Raw genomic sequence first — 13977 nt, forward strand, 5'->3', positions numbered from 1 at the left:
GAACCTGGGTAAACTCTCTGTGTCCTTTGTCCCATCCAATCCCTTCAAGTTAACCTAGTTGCGATGGCTCCACACCTAAGTCCTTTCACTAGGGCATCTGCCGTGACAAATCCACGACAGTTGGCGCCCACCGTGGGGCCAAAGCACGTGGTTTTGAGTTCTTGAAGGGCAACTTCTCAGGGATCAAGGGATACGTCGTCGGCCGGATGACCAAGAGTCACCGCGGCAAGCTCTACATCGACGACGCTGGCTGGGGTCCTGAGGCTGACTCAATCGGGTACGGGTACCGGGTCCCCTTCGGCGGAATTCACGTCTTCGTCAGCAAGATTGGAGTCGGAGCCTGAGCCGGATATCTGCACCGACACCATGGAGACGACTCAGTGTGCATGACCGACCAAGATCCAACCCGCCAGGAAGCGTGCTTTCATTGGCTTTGTTCATGGGGCGGATCTCGAAGAAGGTTCTATGTCTGGCGAGGAGACATCCATCTATTTAGGTGACGAGTCTTCAACCGGCGAGACCGAATCAATCTATCAGCTACAAGATGGCGGGCTTGGGGGTTGTTCCGATGGCGACAGTATTCTGGACCCCTATGAGCCGTCGAGCAGGGTTGCTATCTTCATGGCCGGTACGCAACAGATGTTGAATTCATCGACTACTGCAGCTATGACCTCTAGTTCAACGGCTGCGGCGATGGCCGGGGCGAGCGGCCTTGTGCGTCTGCCGGCTAAGGTCTTATCTGAGCTCTTGGATGCTTTGGTGACTCTGTTAGCTGCAGAAGTAACCCCAGCGACTCAAGCACAACATAATGTGGAAGTCGCAAAACTGCGGGATGAGGTAGCTCAGGCTAAGGAGCTAAATGCTGAGAATGCTAGGATGGCAACGGAGTGAGCCGCGTTGGAGGCTGAGTCACAACGGATCCAAGCAGAAGCTTTCCGGTTAAATTTGGACCAGAATGCATCAAATGCTGTCTTACGCAGATAACAGAGCCATCTACCTTCACAGTTCGAGGCAAGAAATCTTTTCAATACACCTGGGGCAGGACCAAGTAATCCGTCCGGTGTGACCCGGGCTGCCGAGGCGCCCGTAACCAGGGTATCAGCTCAACCGCACATAACAGACCTGCCTCGTTTGAACGCAACCCCGCCTCAGCAAGTTTTAACACCATCGGATCATTATTCCAACCCTCGAGATAACATGATTACCGCGGCTTCGCGACTGGCGGCTCTTCCAGTGGAAGGCGAGTCTCCCGCTGCGGTTAAGACCCGAAAGGTTGTGGAGCTTCTTCAAACAGCGGTAGTCCAGCAGGTGGCTTACTCATATAGCCGCGAGTGAATTCATTCAACTCCACGCCCCAGCCGAAGTTATAGCCGGCGCATTGAGTTGCCGGCAGTTTCTAGCAGGGAGCGGCATCGGAACCAACCACGTGGGCATGACCCGCTGCGTGATGATAATAATGTGCAGGCTTTAATGGATCTGGCTAGCGCGCGTCAAGAGGCAAAGCTGGCGGCTCAATTAGCGGCTCATCAACGGCTTTAGTTGGACCCTTCGGCGTCTGTAGTGGCTGGGATGACTTCCAAGACAGTGGGTGTGCCGTGCCTAGCACCGGCTCTACACAATGATCGTTTGCCTAAGGACTTCAAGGGCCCTCTAAAGGTGCCCAATTACACTGCTGATCAGCCTCCCGAGGCTTGGATTGAGAGCTACGAGTTGGCTATGGACATGTTACATGTCAATGACGCTGTGTGTGCCAAGTACTTCACCATGACGTTGGATGGACCGACTCGAACCTAGTTGAAGGGATAGCCCCTAATTCTATCAATTCATGGGCGGAGTTGAAAGCGTGTTTTATTCAGAATTTCAAAGACACGTGCAAACAACCTCTGTCGATCATCGACCTAGACGCTTGTGTCCAGCACGAGGATGAGTCAGCCCACCATTAGGTCCGTCGGGTCTCCGCTATTATCCACTCATCGGATAGCACGAGGATGAGTCGGCCCACCATTAGCATCAACGCCGGCTCTGTTGTTCTGATTCTGGAGAAAAATTGTCATTTCACCCCTCTCAAGCAAAAGTTAGGGTGGCTTAAACGTCACTACAACGACATGGGAGAGCTCATGGAGGCTCTCATCAAATATGCCGATTCTGACAATACTAAGGATCATGGGTCTGATGAGGAGAGATCCAATAAGGGGAACAAGAACGACAATGGGAAAGGGCAGCAGTCAAACATGGCAGGTCTTAACCAGGGTAAGCGCAAGCAGCCTGACGGCGGGTCAGATTTTGTGGCTAATACTAATGCATAGAATAACGATCGACGTCGGAAGGGAAAGCCATTTCCTCGGATGGGAGGACCGATGTTCAACCTTGAAGCGATGTTGAACCAACCCTGCCCAAAGCACAGCTACCAAGATAGACTATCGACTCACATGTGGAAATATTGTTTTATCATGAAGGAATATAACAATTTTGGCTCTCACTAGGACCACAATAACAATAATGGCCCGCACGGCGGGTCAGGATCCGGCTCTCATGGGCCCGGGTTTGGCGGCAGCGGATCAAATTCTGGATATCAGGGTCAGGGCAATCAAGGCAATTATAACCAGCAGCCCAATCAAGGTAATCAGCAATAGCAGTCAGGGTATCAAAGCAATCCAAAGCAGCTTAGTAGTGGACAATACCATGTTTTCACCACGAGCCTATGCAAGCAGGATCAGAAGGTTCATAAACGAGCGGTGAGCACTGTTGAGCCGGCAATACCCTGATACTTACGGTGGTCAGAGCAGCCAATTGAATGGAGCCGTGAGGATCACCCGCCCCGGGTTGACAATTCGGGTCAGCTGGCTTTGGTGGTAGCCCGTCAAGTGGGAGGTTACAAGTTCACTAAGGTGCTTGGACGGAGGTAGCTGTATCAATATTCTTTATTATGATACTTTTCGCCGCATGAATTTAACTAACAAAGATCTTAAGCCATCCTCCACAGTCTTTCATGGAGTAGTGCCTGGTAAGTCGGCATATCCAGTTGGTAAAGTTGCCTTGGAAGTAGCTTTGGCAGTGAGTATGACTACAGGGCAGAGACATTGAACTTTGAAGTGGTCAAGATTAAAAGTCACTGTCATGCTCTATTTGGACAGCCGGCTTACGCCAAGTTTATGGTGCGGCCTTGTTATGTGTATCTGTAGCTTAATTAAGACGTCGGGTCGCAAGGGGACCATCACAGTACATGGTGACAGGAAAATAGCCTTGGAATGTGAAGAAGCCGATGCTGCTTATGCTAAGTCTCCTTGTGCTACGGAAGAGCTTAAGTTTTATAAAGACAATGTTGCCCGGCTAATATGACTCCATTGAAGAAGCCAACCACAGAGCATGACCCTTTGTTGAAGTTTAAGTCGGCGGATGATACCAAGCAGGTTGACTTTACCCCTGGCGACTCATCTCAACAATTCACTATCAGTGCCAATATGGATCCAAAATAGGAAAGTGCGCTCATCAAGTTCATCCGTGAGAACTGGGACATCTTTGCATGGAAGCCTTCAGACATGCCGGGTGTACCGAGAGAACTCGCTGAGCACACTCTCAATATTGACCCCAAGTGTAAGCTGGTCAAGCAATTCCTTCATCGTTTTAATGAGGAGAGACGTAAGGCCATTGGGGAAGAGGTGGCCCGGCTCTTAGCAGCAGGGTTCGTCGTTGAAGTTTTTCATCCTGAGTGGTTGGCTAACCTGGTGCTAGTACTTAAGAAAAATGGCACTTGGCGTATGTGTGTGGATTACACAGACCTTAACAAAGCTTGCCCAGCTGATCCTTTTTCTCTTCCCCATATTGATCAGATCATTGAAACTACGGCGAGTTGTGAGCGTTTGAGCTTCTTAGATGCTTATTCTGGTTATCATCTGATCAAGATGGCAATTAAAGACCAGGAGAAAACATCTTTTATCACGCCCTTTAGAGCTTTCTGCTATGTGTCTATGCCTTTTGGACTCAAGAGTGCCCAGGCGACTTATCAGCGTTGTGTTCAGAATTGTCTTCCCAACCAGATAGGACGCAATGTTCATGCTTATGTGGATGATATTGTTGTGAAGTCCAGAAAGGCGACCTTGCTAGATGATTTGAAGGAGACCTTCAATAACCTCCGAGTATACAAGATGATGCTTAGCCCAACCAAATGTGTTTTTAGTGTGCTTGCAGGCAAGCTCTTGGGTTTTCTGGTTTCTGAGAGAGGTATTGAAGCTAACCCGGAGAAAATAAAGGCTATTACTTCATTGGCTAAGCCAGCTTGCATTAATGATGTCCAGCATTTGGCGCGTCATATTGCAGCTTTAAGCCAGTTTATAAGCCGCCTAGGAGAGAAGGCTATTCCTCTATACCAAATAATGAAGAAGACACATCTTTTTGTCTAGAGTGATGCTGCTAATGAGGCGTTTGAGGCGCTTAAGAAACAGTTAGCTGAGCCGCTGGTTCTTGCAGCTCCTGTTGAGAAGGATCCCTTGCTCTTATATGTGGCTACTAACAGCAGAGCCGTCAGCGTGGCGGTTGTAGTGGAAAGGAAAGAGACGGGTAAGGAGTATGGGGTTCAAAGGCTGGCTTAGTATGTTAGTGAGGTCTTAATTGAGTCTAAACAGAGATACCCACATTGGCAGAAGCTAGTATATGGGGTGTTCATGGCCAGTCGCAAGTTGAAGCATTATTTTCTTGGTCATCCTATCACTGTGGTCAGCTCTGCTCCCTTAGGCGATATTATTCAAAACAGAGAAGCTACATGCCGAGTGGCCAATTGGGCCATTGACCTGAGACCCCCTGGTTTGGAATATATGCCAAGGATAGCTATCAAGTCTCAACCTCTTGTGGATTTCATCAATGACTGGACAGAGTTGCAGATGCCTGAGGAGAAGCCTGATAATACATATTGGACTATGAATTTTGATGGATCCAGGAAATTGGAAGGCTCGAGGGCTGGAGTTATTTTGACTTCCCCACGAGGTGACAAATTTTATTATGTTCTAAGGCTTATGTTTCCTTGCACTAATAATGCAGCTGAGTATGAGGCCTTGCTTCATGGCCTAAAGGTGGCCAGAGAGATGAATCTAAGCCGGGTCAGGTGCTTTGGCGACTAAGATTTGGTGGTTCAACAGGTCTCTGGCACTTGGGATTCTAAAGACCCACTCATGGTGGCTTATCGCTGGGCGGTTGATAACATCACCGGTCACTTCAAAGGTTATCAGGTGGAACATCTGGATCAAAGGAAAAACGAGGCGGCTGATGCTTTGAGCCGGCTTGGGTCGCAGCGTAAGCCGGTGCCCCCTAATGTTTTTCTTGACGTGTTGCATAATCCTTCAGTTAAGTTGCCTTCTGAAGAAGATCTTGCTGTACCTGAACCGGAGGCACAGTTGGTGGCGGCTCTTCATGCCATCCCTGATTGGACAGTTCCTTATTTGGCTTATATGACCTGGGGAGAGCTACCTGAGGATGAAACTTTGGCCAGGCAAATAACCCGGCGGTCTAAGTCTATGACTATTGTCAACGGCGAGTTACACCGATGCAGTGTCACAGGCGTGTTCCAACTCTGTGTTTCTCCTGAAAAGGGTCATGACATTCTAAGGGAGATTCATGAAGGAGACTGTGGCCATCATGCTGGCTCTAAATTCCTTGTGGCTAGAGCTTTTCATCATGGGTTTTATTGGTTGACGGCTCATGCTAATGCAAAAGATCTGTTTAGCAAGTGTGATGGTTGTCAGAAATTTTCTAGACGAGCTCATGTGTCAGCTCAAGAATTGAGGATGATTCCAATTACTTGGCCATTTGCAGTCTGGGGGCTGGATATGGTTGGACCTTTCAAGAGGTCCAAAGACAAAAAGACCCACCTCTTGGTGGCGGTTGACAAATTTACCAAGTGGGTTGAGGCAGAGCCGATCAGTAAGTGTGATGCGGCAATGGCGGTTCAATTCATTAAGAAGGTGATCTTCCGCTTTGGCTACCCTCACAGTATCATAACTGATAATGTCACCAATCTGTCTAAGGGTGCTATGAAAGAGTTCTGTCAACGAGAGCATATTCGTCTCGACGTATCTTCGGTGGCTCACCCCTAGTCTAATGGTCAAGTTGAAAGGGCCAATCAAGAAATCTTGAGAGGGATAAAACCCCGGCTTATGGTCCCTTTGCAAAGGACGTCGGGTTGTTGAGTTGAGGAGTTACCCTCAGTGCTTTGGAGTATCAACACCACCCCCAACAGATCGTCAGGTTACACGCCCTTCTTCATGGTCTATGGGGCAGAGGCGGTTCTTCCAAGCGATATCCGTCATGACTCGCCCTGGGTGGTGGCTTATGTTGAAGCTGTCAATGAAAAAGCACGTCAGGATGCTCTTGATATGTTGGATGAGGAGCGTGACCTTGCGGCGGCTCGTTCGGCGATATACCAGCAAGATCTGCACCGCTGTCATAGCCGCCGAGTTAAAGCCCGGACCTTTCAAGAAGGCGACTTGGTGCTCCGGTTAATCCAAGAACAAACAGATATGCATAAGTTATCCCCACCTTGGGAAGGGCCTTTTGTGGTCAGCAAAAACCTGAACACCGGGTCATACTACCTCATTGATATTCGAGAATACCAGGATTCACGCACATCAGAGCAGGAGACCCGCCGGCCGTGGAACATCGCTCACCTTCGGCCCTATTACACCTGAGCCACCGGCTCTTGTGTTGTACATAGTTTCTTTAGTGTACATATTATGATCACTATAATAAAGTCAGCATCCCTGATAATTCAGGGCCTCTATCGTTTCAATTATAAGTGTTCGTAAGGTCAATTGGGGGCTTCCTGCTCAATGAGCATAGCTATGCTTACCCTCTTGATCAGGCTTACATGCCTTATCGCGGGTCACTTGGGGGCTTCCTGCTCAATGAGCATAGCTGTGCTTACCCTCTTGATCAGGCTTACATGCCTTCTCGCAGGTCACTTGGGGGCTTCCTACTCAATGAGCATAGCTATGCCTACCCTCTTGATCGGCTTACATGTCAGGTGTAAACACAATATTCCGGGTTATCCGGCCTATATGTTATTGTTACTCCGCCCAGGTAATCCTGGAATGACCTGCCGTACTCTTGACAGTTAATCTTTTAAATAAGACCCTGAACTTTTTAAAGTTAAAATGGCATTTTGTCATGTGAGGGACGGCTTACAGGTGTGCAGGAATTAACTCAGTGGTTGTGCGTCCCATGAAAGCACTTGAAGTTTTAGGCTTGGCGGCCTATGAAAGCCTTGTTTTCTGGATTTCTGTCTTTTTTGAACATTTTGGATTCATATCCTTCTTCCATATTAATATATGGTTTTTGCAATTTAGGCCATGTAGCCTTGATTCTATGACTTATACTTAAGAATATTGGGTTAATAACCCGCCCTGATAAGCAGACTTTAAGTCGCCAGGATGATTTGCCTTGAATAAATTCAAGTCATGATTTTTCATACTTACGGGTTAATACCCATGCTGGATTACAATCATTACAACGTCATTATGATATCAGTCTACAGGTATGACTTTTCATATTTGAATAGATATTTAGGGTTTTTCTAACCCGCCCTGCCTTCGACTATAAGTCGTCGGCATATTTCCGGCTTAAATAGCCTTTAGTCTTTTTTATCAAAGACATTTATATCAGGGTTTTTTCAAAGATATTTGTGACCCTACCTGGCGTAAACCACTAGGGCATATGTTGTTTCCTTGTGTACAGGAAGTATGATGATGCTTGATCTGATCCACATAGCTGATAATATTATATGCACAAGTGGCGGGTGATAAAAATCAAGCTCGGCGGTTTAAACATTCAAAGGATACCACATGCACGATGGCATGACAGATCATTGTTTCAACTAGCCTATTACAAGGCTTTCCCAAGCCCACAAGATTAAGAGTTTTTCAAAAGAAATTCTACGCCACGGTCTGAGAGCCGCCCCTTGGATCAGCTGTTTTCGTCCTGGCTAGTTGAAGCCTCCAGGTTATCCTGCGCCATTTCTTCTTTGTCGTCCATCGTATGGAAGTCAGGTGATGTCCAATCGATGCCAGTTAAGGCTTTGAACACAGCTTCATCATTTATAAGTGTGGACGGATCAATGTCAGGAGAAAAAGTATGCTTACGTATTGGAGGAATAAGATCCACAATCTCATAAGCCGGCGCTTTCACTTTGGAGTTCTCCATCGTGTAAGCCGCGTGATACTTGGACAAATCCGTCTCTTCAGCCAATTTGCTTGCCAGAGGGCGCATCTCCTTTACACATTTGGTAAAGTCACTTGCATCAAAGGGATACCCGTCTTCTTTGAGACTCGGACAGCCAGTGGCCATCTCCTCCGGGTCTAACTCCGCTTGCCATGCTTCACTACAAAAAAAATACACTTCCGTGATGATACGTGTTTGTCACAGTAGGTCGCGTTTTTGTCATGCATGTACATCCATGACAATTTTATGACAGAATCAAGATATTCATACCTATGCTGTCGTAGAAGTGTTCCATGACATTACCAAAATTATCATCACGGAAGTGTCCACTTATGACATTACCAAAATTATCATCACGGAAGTGTCCACTTCCATGACGATAAATCGCGCGTCACAGAAGTGCTTTCGTCAAGGGTGACCGACACGTGGCATCCACCGTAACGGAACGCCGTTAAGCTATCGGGTCCGGTTTTGTATCCGATAACCCGCTAACAGCCCCGACCAATGGGGATTTTCCACGTGTAAAATCATCATTGGCTGGAGGAAACACGTGTCGGCTCACCGTTGGGACAGATGTCATCCACTCATTGGACCGAAGGCGCCTATGATACGTCGACACGTGGCACGGCCGAACAGAGGCCCATTCCTGTGAAAAGGCTGGCCCGTTTGACTTGGTCAAAAGGTGGCGGGCCGGCCCACGGAAAGCGTGTTAACGGCTTGTTTGCATATGGCCCATTTACAGCCCGCTAACCCAGGGCCCATTACGACCTATCTGAATTAGGCCCAGTAGCGTCATCTGGGCCGTCCAATATGATTCCAGCCCATTTTAAGTTCCGGCCAATGTATGGCCCATGACGTCTTCGGCCCATATGAGGCCCTTTGTAACTCTTGGCCCATTAACGGCCCGTGGTGAAAATGGCCCGTAATGAACAGTGTACCACTTTATACTCATTAACGGCCCATTAATCCATTGGGCCGTTTGCAGCCCATGTTATCTTTCGACCTTCTCGAGGCCCGTTTATTCTTGGGCTCATTTACAGCATTCGGTTACTTATGGCCCGTTATTGCCATTTCCTGCTTGTGGGCCAAATTCAGCCCGTGGTTACAGTTGGCCCGTTTGTGGCCCGTTAACACGTTGGGCCGTTTTCATAGCGTCATCAAATACGGCCTATTAACGACGGCCCATTATGGTCGGCCCATGAACGGACGACTCCAACTCTAGCTCGTTTACAGTCATAATGCGGTCTGTTTTTGGCCCATGTTTGGCCAATCGATCATATGGCCCGTCTAAGGCCCATTGATGATACGACCCGTAGAAGGCCCATTATTTCTACGGCCCGTAGAAGGCCCATTGTTTCTACGGACCGTAGAAGGCCCATAGTTTCTACGGCCCATAGGAAGCCCAGTGTCACTACAGTAAATATGTAGCCCATGGCTTGTTAAAGGCGGGAAACTACTATAGGTTTAGATCTGCTAATGGCCCAATATGATTATAGGCCCACGTTTTGGCCCATATGAGTAACAGGTCGGCCTGAAGACCGACAACACTGAGATCCACTGAACCTTCTGGCCTAAATTACAGCATACCGACCAAAGAATAAACCTACACTATACAATAAAGAAATTACGGCATATTACATCCACTGGGAATCAAAGTTCGCTACCGGTGATAATAAAGAGCAACATGACCGCGGATTACATACACTGGGCATCAAAGGTCACCACCAGTGCATATAAACGCGCCGACAAAAGAATATACAAAACTGAGAGCACTTCAGAAGGCACTAGACCTGGCAAGCTCGGGCCCCGCAAGCAGCCGAACAAGCTGATGAGACCTCAGTTGTGTCAACGATAGATGCTTCATCCCTAGCTGTATGGCACCATAGTGCGCAAGGCAGTCCCCTGACATCTTCATTACATCTTTGACTTCAAGTCGGAGCTGAGCTGAAGCAAGCCTTTCCGCTTTAAGTTGAGACTGAATAAGTCGAACTGATTGAGGCAGCGACTGCACAGAGGTTGTCTCACACCTGCTGGTGAGTAGCTTCAACTCACTGTCTTCATCAAGACAGGACCTTGGGGTCATCTCCCTGTCCTCAAGATGGTTTGGCTCACTATCTTCCCTAAAGTTCTGCCTGGCATAAGAGATACGACTCTGAAAGAGAAACAAGGAGACACGTAACAGGTTTCACAATTATATAAGCAAATAAATGGATCTGTTCTGCATAAGGAACATGTTTTTACAACTACAATTTAAAACTGGTAGTTGTTGCAAACATCCAATCAGATGTAAACGGCAGTGGATGAAATTATGCCTATCCAAATCTATAGTAGAACAAAGTTTGAAGGCTTGAGAAGGATGAACTTACATTACATGTTAACACGGGCTGGACAAAGCCCTTCTCCATGTTGATCGAAAGATAATTCAATAAATTCCCCAAAGAAAATTCTTTATTAGAGTTTCCATTATTCTACATTTTGCAAAGAGTAAATATAGATCAAATAATATTGGAAGAAATAGAGGATAATGAAGCTCAGGTGGAGACTGATGATACATAATCAAATAGAAATTGATTAAGTACAGCATTACAAGGCAAAAGGTATTGACAAGAGGAATGCAGGCATCAACGTGTGAAGTGGCATTGGCTTTATTCAACATTTTGGTAAGAGTAAATGTAGATATGATAATTTGGAGAAAGTGGAGGGCAGGGCAGATAAGATGCAGAGTAATGCTAGACAATCAACTATCTCGCGATGCATGTACAGTAATACCACCACCGCCCGTTATTAGTTGTCGCTCAAATGGATGTATCTAGCACTATTAAGTTCTAAATACATCCAATTGATGAACAATTAATTCGATACAAAGGGAGTACATGACAACAGTTACGTACATGAGCAATCCAAAACTTCATAACCATTGTGTTAATTCTACATTTATCTAAGAGTAAATATAGATCTTATAATTTCAAGCAAAGGGAGGATAAAGAAGCGAACATTTACAGTGATGCTACATAATCAAACAGCAATGAGTGTAAGTATGCTCACAAAGGGCAAGAGGTACCGACAAGAGCAATGCAGAGCCTAGTATTGTCGTGAGATCCTATGATCCTTTGAGCAAGGAGATTCATCTGAAATTAGTTTCATACAAGAGAGAAGGTAAGGCACATGCAGAAATTTAGGAGTTCAAATTTTGAATTGATATCATAGACAGTACCTGACGCTGGGCTGTCAGCAGTTCTAATAGGGGTTTGGCCACTGGAGTAGGGGTAAAGTCTGTTACTATTGGGCCTGTGTTTTCTATGGCTGCCGATCTATCTGATTTAACAGGTATCACTACCTTTTCCAAATACCTAGTTTGTACTCCTTGAGGATCAGCAATCACCCTCTTCCTTTTGGACATCTATTACGAAAGAACAACATTTGGCTGGAAAAACATAGTATGACGACACATGGAATAGGTACAAAAAATGGATAGGTATGGCATATACTCATATATGATGCTTAAACTAAGCAGATGGTGTAACAAAGTAGAAGTAATGCAAGAGGTCAGATGCAAAATATGTGCGACCAATACAACCTTGCCAAGTTAGAGCATGCACCTTGATGGGTGAATAAGATAGGCCATCCTCCACCATGCCAAGTTTGTTAGCCAGTGGATTGTTCCGCAATATTCCTCTCATGCGCCCATTCTCATATTCATTTTGATAATGTTCAATACCTGACATGCATGAAAACATAAAAACAAGTGAGATTATCTTTGTAATGCAGAAGTGATTCTAATCCAATACTTCCTCCATGTAAGCCCCTTTGTGCTATCTCTGCAATTATTCTAAGAGGTGCCATGCATGCTGTAATTTGGTGTGTGCATTAATATAATGTGGCCTACTACTCAAAATATGAGAGCTCCAGAAGTGATGATACTTCGCAGATGACAACTTCAACATATAGTAAAGAAGAACAATTCGACCTGACCTGACAGATTCAAAATATACCAAGGGAGAATAACTGGACCTGACCAGTCGACCGCAAGAGAATAGGATCATCTTAAAGAAGAGCAGAAGAGCAAGCAGATTGAAGATATTACAAGTCTTTCTATACAATGTCGGTTGGCCACCCATGATGAACCAGAGCGCACAGAGAAATACTATTCCTTCCGGTCTCTCCATATGTGGCTCACATGCATTTCGAAACTAAAGTAGGAACATTTAGCTGACCAATTAAACATCTCTCAGTTTTACTAATATCAGCATAATATCAGATTTGAATTTGTACAACTAAGCTTGTTTAGCTCGATGGGTGGAGCAGTGCTATTACGAGACGAACCACGTAGGCTGATCGTGGTCATCATAAAATGGGGAAACCGTAAGCATGATGAGTATAGTGTTGACCGTGGCAGTGGGATGGCAGATCTGAAGCTGCAAACCGCGCAAAGGGTAGTTAGCAACCGATATTTGCTTTGAAATAACAACTAAGATTTGGTATGGACAAGAAAGTACAGTCAACAAGTGACAAAGAAATGCAATTCTGCTGTCTCTATATGTCGCGACATGCATTTGGAAACTCAAGTGGGACCTTTAGCTAACCAATTAAATGTGTCTTTTAATTAATATCAGTATCATATCACAATCATATTTGAACCATTAAGCTTTGGAATTTTGAGTGTTGTGTTCTTTGGCTTGAAGGGTGGAGTAATGCTAGTATGACAGAAAGCACCTAAGCAGATCATAGTAGAGTAGATAAAAGGGGAAAACCCTAAGCATCAAGAGTAAAATCAGGAAAGTGGAACTAGCTGGACCAGTGGGTGGCGCACATGCTTTTCGAAACGAATATAGGAACATTAGGTGACCAATTAAACGTTCTCTATTTTAGTAATATGAGCATCATATCAGATTCGTATTTCAACACGTAAGCTTTGGAATTATGAGTGGCATGTTGTTTCGCTTGATGGGTCGAGGTCTTGAGGAGCAGTGCTAGCACGACACGAAGCAGTGAAGCACCTACGATGATGGTAGTGAATATAAAGGGGGGAAACCATAAGCTTTACGAGTATAGTGACCGTGACATGGCGGATCTGAAGGTGCAAACCGGACAAAGCTACTTCACAACCAATGTTTGCATTCAACTAGCCACTGCGATTTGGTATGGACAAGAAAAGTACAATAAACAATTTAAGATCTATAGGTGAGATCAATAACTTAAGCACATATGGAAGAGTACCACCTCTCTTGCGACACCGTGTAGGCCCCTGCTGATACGTTGAGGGTGCTGCGGGTGCGATGGCTGTCGGCGGCGGGGAAGAAGACTTTACATGGCAGACGGCCGGGTCGGGGGATAAATCCTGTTGCCGTGGACGAGGCGGTCGTAGGAGCGGCAACGGCAAAGTGGACGACGGCGCCGATGAAGCGAGACGACGCGATGAAAGGATACTGGTTCGGCGCCGTGGATGAGAGACGTCCATCTCTTGTAGTGGACGACGGGGTAGGGGTAGCGGCTCTAGCAAGGTGGAGGATGGGGTGGTGGACGAAGGAGGCTGGCCGCAATGGGGAGGTTGTCGTGGCGCCGACGGTGTATGAATGGGGAAATGGAGGGGGATGGGGATCTCAAACTTTGGGACGCGCTTGTCTGAAATGTGGGAAAGTTACGAACTTATCCCCCGTTTAAAATTTCAGACATCACGTCGGTTGGGGATAGGACGGTAATCTCGCATCTCCCAAATATTTGCCGGTAACGATTTCGGGCAAGGAGAGGGTGTTTTGCCGGCCACGGTTGGCA

This window comes from Aegilops tauschii, chromosome 3 (genome assembly GCF_002575655.3).
Source record: "Aegilops tauschii subsp. strangulata cultivar AL8/78 chromosome 3, Aet v6.0, whole genome shotgun sequence".
In the NCBI taxonomy this organism is placed as follows: domain Eukaryota; kingdom Viridiplantae; phylum Streptophyta; class Magnoliopsida; order Poales; family Poaceae; genus Aegilops; species Aegilops tauschii.